Source organism: Dromiciops gliroides, chromosome 1, assembly GCF_019393635.1.
Source record: "Dromiciops gliroides isolate mDroGli1 chromosome 1, mDroGli1.pri, whole genome shotgun sequence".
NCBI classification, from domain to species: Eukaryota; Metazoa; Chordata; class Mammalia; order Microbiotheria; family Microbiotheriidae; genus Dromiciops; species Dromiciops gliroides.
Window position 1 is genome coordinate 217799023 of NC_057861.1, and position 12634 is coordinate 217811656.

At 39.1% G+C, this 12634-nt stretch overlaps 1 pseudogene; it reads right to left on the minus strand.

Annotated features, from left to right (window-relative positions):
- Positions 1–10933: 10933 nt before the first annotated feature.
- Positions 10934–12195, minus strand: LOC122747414 (annotated as a pseudogene).
- Between the last annotated feature and the right edge of the window lie 439 nt (positions 12196–12634).

The window sequence follows — 12634 nt, forward strand, 5'->3', positions numbered from 1 at the left end:
AACAGGGAGATGATAGCTACACTCTGCTCTGTCCATAGCAGAACTTATGTGAAGTATAGAGTTTATTTTTGAGCACCAAGTTTTAAGAATAATATTAATAAACTGGAGATAATCCAAAGGGTACAACCAGGATGATGAGGGTCTTTGAGTCTATAACATATGATAATCAAGTCAAGGAACTAGGCCTATGTAACCTGGAGAAGCAAAAACCAAGAGGAGAGAGAACTGTATTCAAGCATTTGAGGAAAAGGGATTAAATTTTTTCTGTTCATCTCTAGAGGACAGAATTTGGAACAAGGGCTACAAAAAGAAGTTGCAAAAATGTAAATTTAGGATGAATGATGGAAAATGGAATGGAAAAAAATCTTCACAGCAATTTAAACTATCCCACAAAAGTAGAATTGGGCTGACTGGAGATGCTACAGGTATCCCCTTCTTTAAAGTCTTCAATCAAGCCTGGATTATCTCTTATTGGGGATGTCATAGTATAATTCCTTTCACATTTCCTGTTGAACTACATGGCCCCTGAATTCCTTTTCACTACTCAAAAATCCTGTTTCTGTGAAACTAGATAAAACCCTTTTTAGTTTTCCTGAGTAATCTTTTTTTCTCTAAAAGATTTTAAAGCACTGTACTTAACTGTTATGCAAATGTAATACTATTACTTATGGATATTACTGTGGAGGGTTTAACTGGCCAAGTTAGCTGACTCTCTCTCTCTCTCTCTCTGTTTCTCTGTCTGTCTGTCTCTCTCAACTGAAGTTAAGTGACTTGTCCAGAGTCACAGAGGTAGTATTAGTAAGTGTCTGAGTTCAGATTTAAACACAGGTCCTCCTAACTACAGAGCTAGAGCTCTAGCCACTATACCAACTAAGTGCTCCTGACCTCTTCTCTTTAACCTCCTTTGCATCTGGAGATATAATCAACCATACTCTATTAAAACAATTAAACTTTTGTGGGTCCTGGAGCAAAATATTGACCCCTCAGGTGTATGTGGGTCCTTCCTTTCCGACCTTATGCAATTTATATTAAATTAAAAGTTAAAAGTGCAATCACATGGGGGCGGCTAGGTGGCGCAGTGGATAAAGCACCGGCCCTGGATTCAGGAGTACCTGAGTTCAAATCCGGCCTCAGACATTTGACACTTACTAGCTGTGTGACCCTGGGCAAGTCACTTAACCCCCATTGTCCTGCAAAAAAAAAAAAAAAAAAGTGCAATCACAGTCTTAGAGCACTCAGGAAAGTTACTAATATTTAGGCAGAGGTGCTGGTCTCTGCACTAATTGAAATTAATGTTTACCTCTAGTTAACTCCTTGTATTATTGTGGTTGAGGTAAAATACAAATCATTAGAAATATTTGGCTAACTAACCCGACCTCAGAAACTTGACTCTTACTAGTTGTGTGACGCTGGGTAATCACTTAACCTTGATAATGTAAAGAATTAATTGTTATTTGAGGTTTTTATGCTTTGGCTGGCACAGGCCTGGGGCTCCGCAAACCGCACGGTGCTCCACCCACTGGTTGTAGCCATTGCCAGGGCTCTGGCACTTCATTTCATCAGTATTTGCTGACGCCTACATGGATCTGTCAAAATTATGATTGGAAGCCTAGTGAGGGCAGTCATGTGACTGTCAGAGCGGCCATCCCATTGGCTGGGACTATGTGGGGTGTTTCTAGGTTTGGGAGAGGAGAATTGGGCATTCTAGGTGGAAGCTGGAAAGCGACAGGTGTTCTGCTGTGTATTTTCAGCTAATTCCTAGGCGGTGATATTTTTTCAGGTATTATAATTTCCCTTTCCCCATTTTATTTCCTTTCCCTTGATCCTACTGATCCTGTTTGTGTTTTTTGTTTGTTTTGTTTTTTTAAGTTCATTCTTGTTAAAATAAATCTTGTTCTGTTTTGAGGGAGGCTGCTGGTCTCCTTCCTTGCCCCAATATTGCGGCAAGCCACTTAGCTAGCACTCCCCAATTAAAAATTGATCCCCACAATTGCCTCAAACATTTGGGGACATCTCCAATTGTCCTGCTTTGTATCTTCCTACTGGACCCAGATGACTCTAGAGGAAAGAGTGAGGCTGGTGACTTTGCACAGACCTCCCTCAAAGTCATGACATCACCTACCAATGTCATGGTCCTCTTTGAGAATGAAGGAAAAACAACAATAACTCATTCTTTTTTTCTTTCTGACAACTAAGTGGTACAGTGAATAGTGTTAGGTGGGAGTCAGGAAGACTCATCTTCATGAGTTCATATCTGGCCCTAGGCATTTACTAGGTGTGTTACCCTGGGCAAGTCATTTAACCCTGTTTGCCTCAGTATCCTCAAATTTAAAAATACTCTGGAGAAGGAAATGGTAAACCACTCCAACATATTCCCAAGAAAACCCCAAAAGAGGTCACAAAGAATCAGAAACAACATTTTTTTTCCCTTTCACATGTTGCTACTGTGCCACTGATTTTTTTTCTCACTCAACTCCTGAAAGAATTGCTCACATCAAGTCCGGAAGAGGGCAATACTAGTGAAATTGACTCATGTGCTATAGCTGCATAGTGATAGGGGTACCCTTTCTATTCACAGTATGTCTCTGTAAGATTGTATGTGTCTCTTTAAGAACCCAGGGTGTGTCAATTCTATCTTCTGGTCCAAAATTTGCTATTGTTCTAAATCATTCATTGGTAATTGTTCTTTACCAGACCATATACCAGCAAATGGGCACTGCAACAGCCCATTTCAAGCTCCAAATATTATGTAGGAAAAAACCTACTTAATGTCATATTTATGAGTTGCATTATGCAGGGCAAGACAATAAACAGTTATTAAGCTCTTAGTATGTGACAGGCACAATACTAAAAATGGTAGATACAAATAAAAAAAAAAAGACAGTCCCTGCCCTCAAAGGCTTATATTTTGAAGACAATACACAAAAAGGAGATAAAAAGCAGTGGGAGGAAATAATGGAAAGAAGGGGGAAAATACCTGATTTGCAACATGCTATCAATATTTGGAAAATCAGAAGCATTGTTGGCCTTAGCTTTTCTCCAAAATGGAGTCCCCACTAGATACTTTGCCCTGCTCATAGAAAAGATGATTGAAATTTCAATAGATGTTCAATAGATGTTGGGGAAGATGCATATTCCAGGAGGAATAGAACCCACTGAGGGTGGTTCTATGGTGAGACTGCCGTTGTCATGAAATTGAAGTAAATGAAGTCACAAATCCTGGTATAAAAGGAATTCAATTCTAACTTCCCTGGGAGTGGCTAGGGAGCCTGTGTTACCTCTGGGAGAGTTCCCATTGCTTCTCCTCATGCTTATGAAGGAACAATTCATGATTATTCCCTTGGGTCAGAGTCCATTTGGCCTAATGTGAAAGCAGACTTAATTAGTAGCAATTTTCTTTTATAATCTTACCAACTTATATCCCCTTCCTGGGTCCTTTCCTACTTCTCACAGATAGATTCAGAGTAAAAGCACCCTTTCCAAGATGTTCCTTCCCTCTCAATAACACATATATATGACATAATCTTAACCTAATGGGCAGGCTCCCTGGGAGAAACATTGACTTGAAAAAATAAGGGTGAATATTTGACAGCTTAGTTCAGAGGGTAGCAAAGGAATTTTCTTGCAGCTGAGTTTTATAGACTCACTGTTATTCCAAGAAGAGAGCGATTCAGTTAATTAATCATCTGATCAAGCTGCCTGAATATAGCTATTTTCCTATTTCTCATCCCTTATCTGTGAATTCATTTTCCTCACAAATGCCCCCTCACTCCAGATGAACCTGTTGACAGCCACACCCTCTGGGCATCACTGTGTGAGTGTCATGATTCTCCCCAGATATTAACAATCTTGTTTCCACCTGTTTGAATCAAGCAGCTGCATTTCACTGACAATATGCAAATCTGCCTTCCCATTTCTTGCTTTAACTTGGCTCACAGTGGGCATAGATAAACATTGCAAGGTTCTCTCCAAATTGGGGCTAATGCCAAGATCAATTTTTAAAACATTCAAATGAACTTTAGGTGTCAGATAAACTATAGATAAGAACTTCTGTACTTGGAAGGGAAATTCACTGAAATGAAAAAGGTTATTTATAAATATCTTTCTTTAAATTGGGCTTATACTCTCAAGATCTATTAATTCTTTTTAAAATGTTGCAGTTTATATCAGCAATTTCTCTAAAGGTGCCCAAGAAACTGTATAACTTTTTTAAAATGGATATGAAGCTCAAATACTTTCATCCTCCTCTATCAATCATTAATCCCATTGGTTTTAGCATGAGGATAAAACATCAGGGTCTAGGGGTGCAGTGAGTGCATGCAATAAGAAAGAGGAGCAAAAAAACCGCAATAGAGGTAGCTTGGTTTCCCACAGATGAGGAATTGTGTTAATGATTCTTGAACAACATCTTGTGAACACAACTACTCTTCCTCCTATTTTTTAAATCATTCTGTCTACTTTAATTTTTTTGCAGTATACATAATATGCAGTCTATTTTTTTTCTCTCTGTGAATGTATTGGCTTCATGAATAGCACAGATAGATATGCTGATTTTGAGAAACAGAGTGGTTTCCTAAGCAACAGTAGCTTGCCATCTTTTCTCTAATATTTTCTGTACCTCAAAAAATAAATATATTTAGTTTCAATTTCCCTGAATTTTTTGCCAGTCTTGATAGAAGCTAACATGTGAATATTTTATCATCTTGACCTCCCTAAATATATTACTTTACCTGTATAAAAAATCATCAGAATCATAATCTATAACAGTGACTACTCTGGCCTACCATTGTCTGATAGATAGATGTATTATATTTTACCCCTCCCTTTGGGTTCTCTGGTATGCTTAAAAGGATTGGGGGCATAATTCCAGATTGCTTTCCAAAATGGTTAGATCATTTCACAATTCCACCAACAATGAATGTGTGTGTCCCAATTTTTCTACATCCCTTCCAATCTGGTAGGTGTAAAATGATATCTCAGGATTGTTTTAATTTGCATTTCTCTGATCAATAATGATTGAGAATATTTTTTTCACATGACTATAAGTTGTTTTGATTTCTTCTTCAGAAAATTGCCTGTTCATATCCTTTGACCATACCTGTTTGTGTCCAATGGTAGTCATCTCTAGGGTTGGGTGGAAAGGGAAGAAAGAAATTTACATGAAATTTTTGTTGTATGTCTGAAAGGAATAGCAAGTTGTAGATAGTAGATTTACATTTTCATATGCAATCAGCTTTTTATTTTTCTATGTTATGGAAATGCTTGCTTTATTCCACAAATTAAAAATACAGTTTAAAAAAGAGGGTTGAGGGATGTCTAGTCTCTACCATTGGCTCCAACCCCCAGGGACTAGCAGTTTTAAGGGTCCACAGTATCTCAGTTCCAGTGTGTCACTTAACAGTCAGATTAGCTCTTACAGAGGAATATTTGCTTCCAAGGCATAGCAAGAATGAAGAAGCCAACATAATTTCCCCAATACCTGGGAGGAGGAGTAGACATATAATCTCCCATATACTCCCTTTGGTCTCTGAGAAGAGGGAAATTGGGTTCACAGTTTAACTTAGTTCCTATATAGCCATTAGTTAACATTGGCATTATTAGCATCAAATTCCAAGTCCAAAGCCCCTTGGCCTAGTAATTCAGCACCTCTGATTCTCAGGATTTCCTTGATGGAATGGTAGTCACATTCAGCCTGAAATCCTAGCTCCAAGGTCACTTATAGATTGAGTTCTTAGGTTCAGGGATTCCACACTATGCACCTAGAGCTAAATCGAGCAAACATAATACATACAGTTCTCATTTTATATAAGTGAATAGTTTTACAGACATTTTCATAAAGCAATTTAGAGATATTGGTCAATAATTTTCTTTCTCTGTTTTGGCTCGCCTGGATTTGGTATCAACACCATATGTGTCTCATAAAAGGAATTTGGTAGAACTCCTTCACCTATTTTTCCAAATAATTTGTATGATACTGGAATTAATTGTTCTTTAAATGTTTGGTAGAATTCAATTGTAAACCCAGCTGGCACTGGAGAATTTTTCTTAGGGAGTTCATTAATGACTTGTTCAATTTCTTTTTCTAATATGGACTTATTTAAGAATTTTATTCACTCTTCAGTTAACCTGGGCAATTTGCATTTTGTAAATATTTATCCATTTCATTTAGATTGTCAAATTTATTGGCATACATTTGGGTAAAATTGCTCCTAATTATTGTTTAATTTCCATTTCATTGGTGGTGAATTCACCCCTTTCATTTTTGATACTGGGAATTTGGTTTTCTTCTTTTTTAAAATCAAATTAACCAAAGGTTTATCTATTTTGTTGGTTTTTTCATAAAAGTAGCTCTTAGTTTTATTGATTAATTCTATAGTTTTCTTGCTTTCAATTTTGTTAATTTCTCCTTTGATTTTCAGGATTTCTAATTTAATATTTACTTGGGGATTTTTCATTCATTCTTTTTCTAGTTTTTTTAGTTCCATGCCCAATTCATTGATCTACTCGTTCTCTTTTTTATTCATGTAAGCATTTAGAGATATAAAATTTCCCCTAAGCACTGCTTCGGGTGCATCTCATAGATTTTGGTATGTTGTCTCATTATTGTCATTCTCTTGGATGAAATTATTGATTGTTTCTATGATTTGTTGTTCTTTAGGATGAGGTTGTTTAGTTTCCAATTAATATTCAGTCTACCTTTCTATGGCGCTTTATTACATGTAATTTTTATTGCATCATGATCTGAGAAGGATGCATTTATTGTTTCTGCCTTTCTACATTTGACTATGAGTATTTTGTGTCTTAATACATGGTCAATGTTTGAGTGTGTGCCATGTACTGCTGAGAAGAAGGTATATTCCTTTCTATCCCCATTCAATTTTCTCCAGATGTCTATCATATTTAACTTTTCTAATATTATATTCGCATCTTTAACTTCTTTCTTATTTATTTTGAAGTTAGATTTATCTAATTTTGAGAGGGGAAAGTTCAGTTGCCCCACTAGTATAGTTTTGCTGTCTATTTCCTCTTGTAACTCATTTAACTTTTCCTCTATGAATTTGAATGCTATACCACTTGGCACATACATATTTAGTATTGATATTACTTCATTATCTATCATACCTTTTTGCAAGATGTAGTTTCCTTCCTTATCTCTTTTAATTAGATCTATTTTTGCCTTTGCTTTGTCTGAGGTAAGGATTGCTACCCCTGCTTTTTTTACTTCAGCTGAAGCATAATATATTCTACTCCAACCTTTTACCTTTACTCTGCGTGTATCTCTCTGCTTCTGATGCATTTCTTGTAAACAGAATATTGTAAGATTCTGTTTTTTAATCCTCTATGCTATTTACTTCTGTTTTCTGGCAGAGTTCTTCCCATTCACATTCACAGTTATGATTGCTAAATATTTCCCTCCATCCTATTTATCCCCTTTGTAGTTTTTCCCCCTTCTTTCACCCTATTCCTCCTCACCAGAGTTTTGCTTCTGACCCCTGCCCCCCCAATCTGTCCTCCCTTTTATCAGCCCCCTTTTCTTTTCTTTACCCTTTTCTCCTCTGCTTCTGCTCTCCCTTCTATCAGTGCCCTCTTTTCCCCTTACCCTTTTACTTCTATAAAGAATAAGATAACTTTCTTTATCCCAGTGAGAGGATATGTTATTCCCTTTTTGAATCAAATCTGATAAGAATAAGGTTGAAACAATGCTCACTGCTCCCTTCTTTCCATCTATTGTAATAGATTTTTTGAGCTTCTTCATATGATGTAATTATCCTCATTCCGCTTCCCCTTTTCTCTTCTCCCATATACTCCTTTTTCCACCCCTTAATTTTCTTTATATCATCACTTCAAAGACAATCTATATCTATACATTCTATGTATACTCCTTCTGTCTGCCCAAACATAGATACAGTTCTCAAGAATTATAAATATTATCTTCCCATGTAGGGATGTAAACTGTTTAACCTTATTGAATAACTTTTCCCCTTGTTTACCTTTGTAAACTTCTTGAGTCTTGTACGTTAGGAACAAATTTTCTATTCAGTTCTGGTCTTTTTGTCAGGAAACCTTGAAAGTCCCCTATTTCATTGAATGTCCATCTTTTCCCCTGAAAGAAAATGATCAGTTTTGCTGGGTAGTTGATTCTTGGTTGCAATCCAAGCTCCTTTGCCTTCTGGAATATCATATTCCATGCTTTGCAGTCCTTTAATGTTGAAGCTGCCACATCCTGTGCAATCCTTACTTTGGCTCCATGATATTTAACTTGCTTCTTTCTGTCTGCTTGGAGTATTTTCTCCTTCACCTGATTATTTTTGAATTTGGCTACAATATTCCTTGGAGTTTTACTTTTGGGGTCTTTTTCAGGAGGTGATCAGTGGATTCTTTCAATGGCAATTTTATCCTCTGATTCTATATCAGGGCAGTTCTTGATAATTTCCTGGAATATGGTGTCTAAATGCTTTTTCTTATTATGGCTTTCAGGGAGTCCAATGATTCTCAAATTGTCTCTCTTGGATCTATTTACCTTCCAATGAACTATTTCACATTTTCTTCTATTTTTTCATTCTTTTGACTGATTCCTAGTGTCTCATGGAGTCATTAGCTTCCATCTGTCCAATTCAAATTTTAAGTCATTGTTTTCTTCAGTAAGCTTTTGTACCTCCTTTTCCATTTGGCCAAATTAATTTTTAAGGAATTGCTTTCTTCAGTCAATCTTGGTGCTTCCTTTTCCAAGCTTTTGATTCTTTTTTCATAATTTTCTTCTGTTGCTTTCATTTCTCTCCCTATTTCTCTCAATTGATTTTTTTTTTGGCAGGGCAATGGGGGCTAAGTGACTTGCCCAGGGTCACACAGCAAGTAAGTGTCAAGTTTCTGAGGCCAGATTTGAACTCAGATACTCCTGAATACAGGGCCAGTGCTTTATCCACTGCACCACCTAGCTGCCCCTCAATTGATTTTTTTGTTTGTTTGTTTGTTTTGTTTTTGTTTTTGTGAGGAAATTGGGGTTAAGTGACTTGCCCAGGGTCACACAGCTAGTAAGTGCTAAGTGTCTGAGGTCAGATTTGAATTCAGGTACTCCTGAATCCAGGGCCAGTACTCTATCCACTGCGCCATCTAGCTGCCCCTCAATTGATTTTTAAAATCCTTTTTGAGCTCTTCCAAGAAGGCTTTTTGGTCTTGAGACCAATTCATCTTCCCTCTTGAGGCTTCACATGTAGGCAATTTGAGAGTATTGTCCTCATCTGAGTTTCTGCTTTGCTCTTCCCTACCCACACAGAAGCTCTCAATGGTAAGAGCCCTCTTCTGTTTCTTACTCATATTGTAGCTTATTTTTTTTAAGTTGAGGTCTGCTCCTGGGGCACAAGGATCACTGACAAGGGTCGCTGTTTCAAGCTTCTTGTGCTAGGGGATAGGGGCTGTGTCTGTGGCACTGGCTTTCTACTCTGAGGTCTCTATGATTTGTGGATTCCTCACCATCCTTTGCTTGCTCTCTGCAACTTGCTCCAGGTGCTGGGATGGTCAGGCCCAGTCATGTCTGTCCTGTGGGTGGCCTTCCAGCTGGCAGCCTGCCCTCTCGGCTGGTGTTGGTGGATCTCACAACTGGCCCGTTGTGCCACCAGCTTGCTGAGCCAGAATCAAGGGACCTCAGTTTGTCTGCTGTGACAAAGAGCTTCCTGCTAACTTGCCCAGACCCCCTCCATGCCGTGTTCCTCTGTGCTGAGCTGTGCTGTGCTCCCTTTTTACCTGAGTAAGACCAACTTTTCCTGAAGTCTTCTAAATTATCTCAAGTTTGAAGATTGTGTCTCTTTCTTTTTGTAGGTTCTGAAGTTTCAGAATCAGTTTAGAGTCTTGATTTAATGTTCTTTTTGAGGGAACAGCTGGAGAGCTCATGCAACTTGCTGGCTTCTCTCTGCCATCTTGGCTCCACCTCCACACCTACTCATTTTTCAAGGTAAAAGTATTTCTGTCTGAGTCCATTATATCTGCTTTGGAACTTAGCAACTTTTTCAAAAGAGATAAAAACAGTTAGTGATACTAAAAAGAAACAGGCCTAAATTATAAACATTACAAGTAAAGGCATTAGGCTTGATTTGAGGCATTCAGGAATGGGGATAGGGAAGAAAGGATGAAGGATTCAGGGCAAAAGAGACACATCCTCCTAAAGAAGTAGGATGTAAACAAGGGCACAATCTGTGTAAGGAGGTTGCTGGGATACAGCTGTCTTTAGACCAAAACAATAAAAGACCTAGACATGCTCCAAAACGCCCTAGTCATAGGACACTCAAAGTAAACCAAGATTAGAATCAGAGATTGTGAGAGTTGGAAGGGACCTTAGCAGTCACCTAATCCAGTCCATGTGCAAAACAAATTCTCATTGTAGCATAGTTGAAAAGTGTTTGTCCAGCCTTTGTTTGAAAATTTCTGAAGAAAGGGAACTAATTATTTCCCAAAGTAGTCCACTCCAGTTTTGTGCATCTCAAATTATTATTAAATTGTTTGTTTTGTTTTTTTCTTCCTGGCATTAAGCTGAAATTGGCCTTTATGCATCTTCTTCCCCACCTCCTCTCACCCATTACTCCAAGTTCTGCTTTCTGAAGATAAACAGCACAGGTATAATTCCTGATCCACATAGCATTTCAAGAACTTGAAGATAGCTATTGTATCCTCTGAGTCTCCTTTTCATTAAGATTTCTTTAAATTCATTCTTGTATGACACATACTCAAGTTTTTTCACCAACCTGGTTGCCCATCTCATGACACTCTCCAGCTTTATCAATATATTTATTTATTTTCAGCACCATAACGAGGCTTTATTGGAGATCGGGGTCTTTGGCATTAAGTTCCTAGGTGGGTTACTAAGGGGGAAGTCCCTGGGCCTCAGCAGGTTGGAGAGGAGAAGGCACTCAGAGAAGCCACAAGCTGCTGTTAGGTGAGATTATTTGTACTCGTCAGGTAGGGCTGGCATACTAACCAGGGCAGGCAGCAGTCAGGCATAGATGTCAATGCCCTGAAGGCACACGGCTTCATTCAGGAACTCATTGTGGTCATGCAGCAGGACTAGGGGTCTGGTTCATCAGGGAGAAGTCCAGTGCCAGGGCCCCTGTGGCTTGTAGGTAGTGGCTGTCATTGGCAGCCTGGAAGATCTCGGGCTTCACGCTGAGATTCATCTCTTTACAGACTCTGCTGAACTCAGCCAATGATGGGTTAGAGTTATCTGTGGCTGTAGTTCAGGGCTCTGTCCATTTCTGTTGAAGCTGGTTGGTGACACCTTCCCTGGTCTCCTTGCACCAGCCCTGAATCCGTTCCTCAAAGGTCTTGAGGTCCACTTCTGGAGCAACTCAAAAGTTGAAGCTAGTACTCATGGTGGCCAGTACTACATTGAAGTCAACTTCTCCCTGCAGCATGGTCAGGTTCTCACAGAGGTCACAAAGACCCCGACCTCTAATAAAGCACCCAGGGTCAGGCTGGGGTCCGACTGTAGCCACTGCTTCTTCTGCTCTCCGAACTCCAGGACTGAGGTGACCACCTTGTGAAGTTCTCCACTACTGTATTTTCTTTTTTTTTTCTTTTTCTTTCTTTTTTTTTTTTAAGGGCAATGGAGGTTAAGTGACTTGCCCACGGTCACACACCTAGTAAGTGTCAAGTGTCTGAGGCCATATTTAAACTCAGGTCCTCCTGAATCCAGGGCCGGTGTTCTATTCACTGCATAACCTAGCTGCCCCTGCTGCTGTATTTTCTATGAGACGTGAGCCGTGGCCTGGGTTCTGAGAGCTTGTGACCTGGGGCCACTAAGGGCTCCGCTCACTGTAGAAGACGGTGAAAGTTTCTGTATGGCTAACCAAGCCCACATCTAAAGCAAAGTCAACTCTTAGGGCCTGAAACTCCGGTCACACAGCTCCATGCCCTGGTGTCCTCTGATATTATCAGGGACAAAGATTAATGTATGGTCTTGGGAAAAGATGTCCCTTCTGCCTTTAGCCTCTGAATAGTCTCCAGGTATTGAATGCCAACACATTTCATGTCCTGGGCACCCCAAGCATAAATGTTCCCTTGGGCATCCTTGAAGGCTTCAAAGGGTTCATGATTCCAGTTTTCCTCTAAGACAGGCACCACATCAGGGTGGGAGTTAAGCACAATTCTAGGATTCAGGGTTGTTGTTGTTGTTTTATTTTTAATTCCACCTCTCCTCTTGTCCATGCAAATGTTTGAGTCATTTAAAAGCAATCCTTGCCAAGGTACAAGGTTATTATCTCTGCTGTGTGACTGTTTTCCTGAGCTATTCATATTGAACCAAGCTACTCAAAATTTCACACCTTTGTAAGGTGTAAAAAAAAATCCACTCAGTGTCAGAAAGGGACATGACCTTTATAAGGTGAAAATTCTGCCAATTCATATCTAAAGAGGTACATCCTTACAGAGAGTTACAGTGAATTAAGGGGGGTGTGAGGAAGTGCTAGACTTGCATGAATAAAAGTGCCAATAAAATTGTAATGCATAAAAGTTGGAATTTTGTGACACACTTGTAATCGCTTCTACTGAGGGAGGCTGAATATGGTCACTCCAACTTTCCATCTTCCTTGCAACTACACACTCTGTTCTTTGTCCCACACTCTGACCTTCAATTCCTTGACTCCTC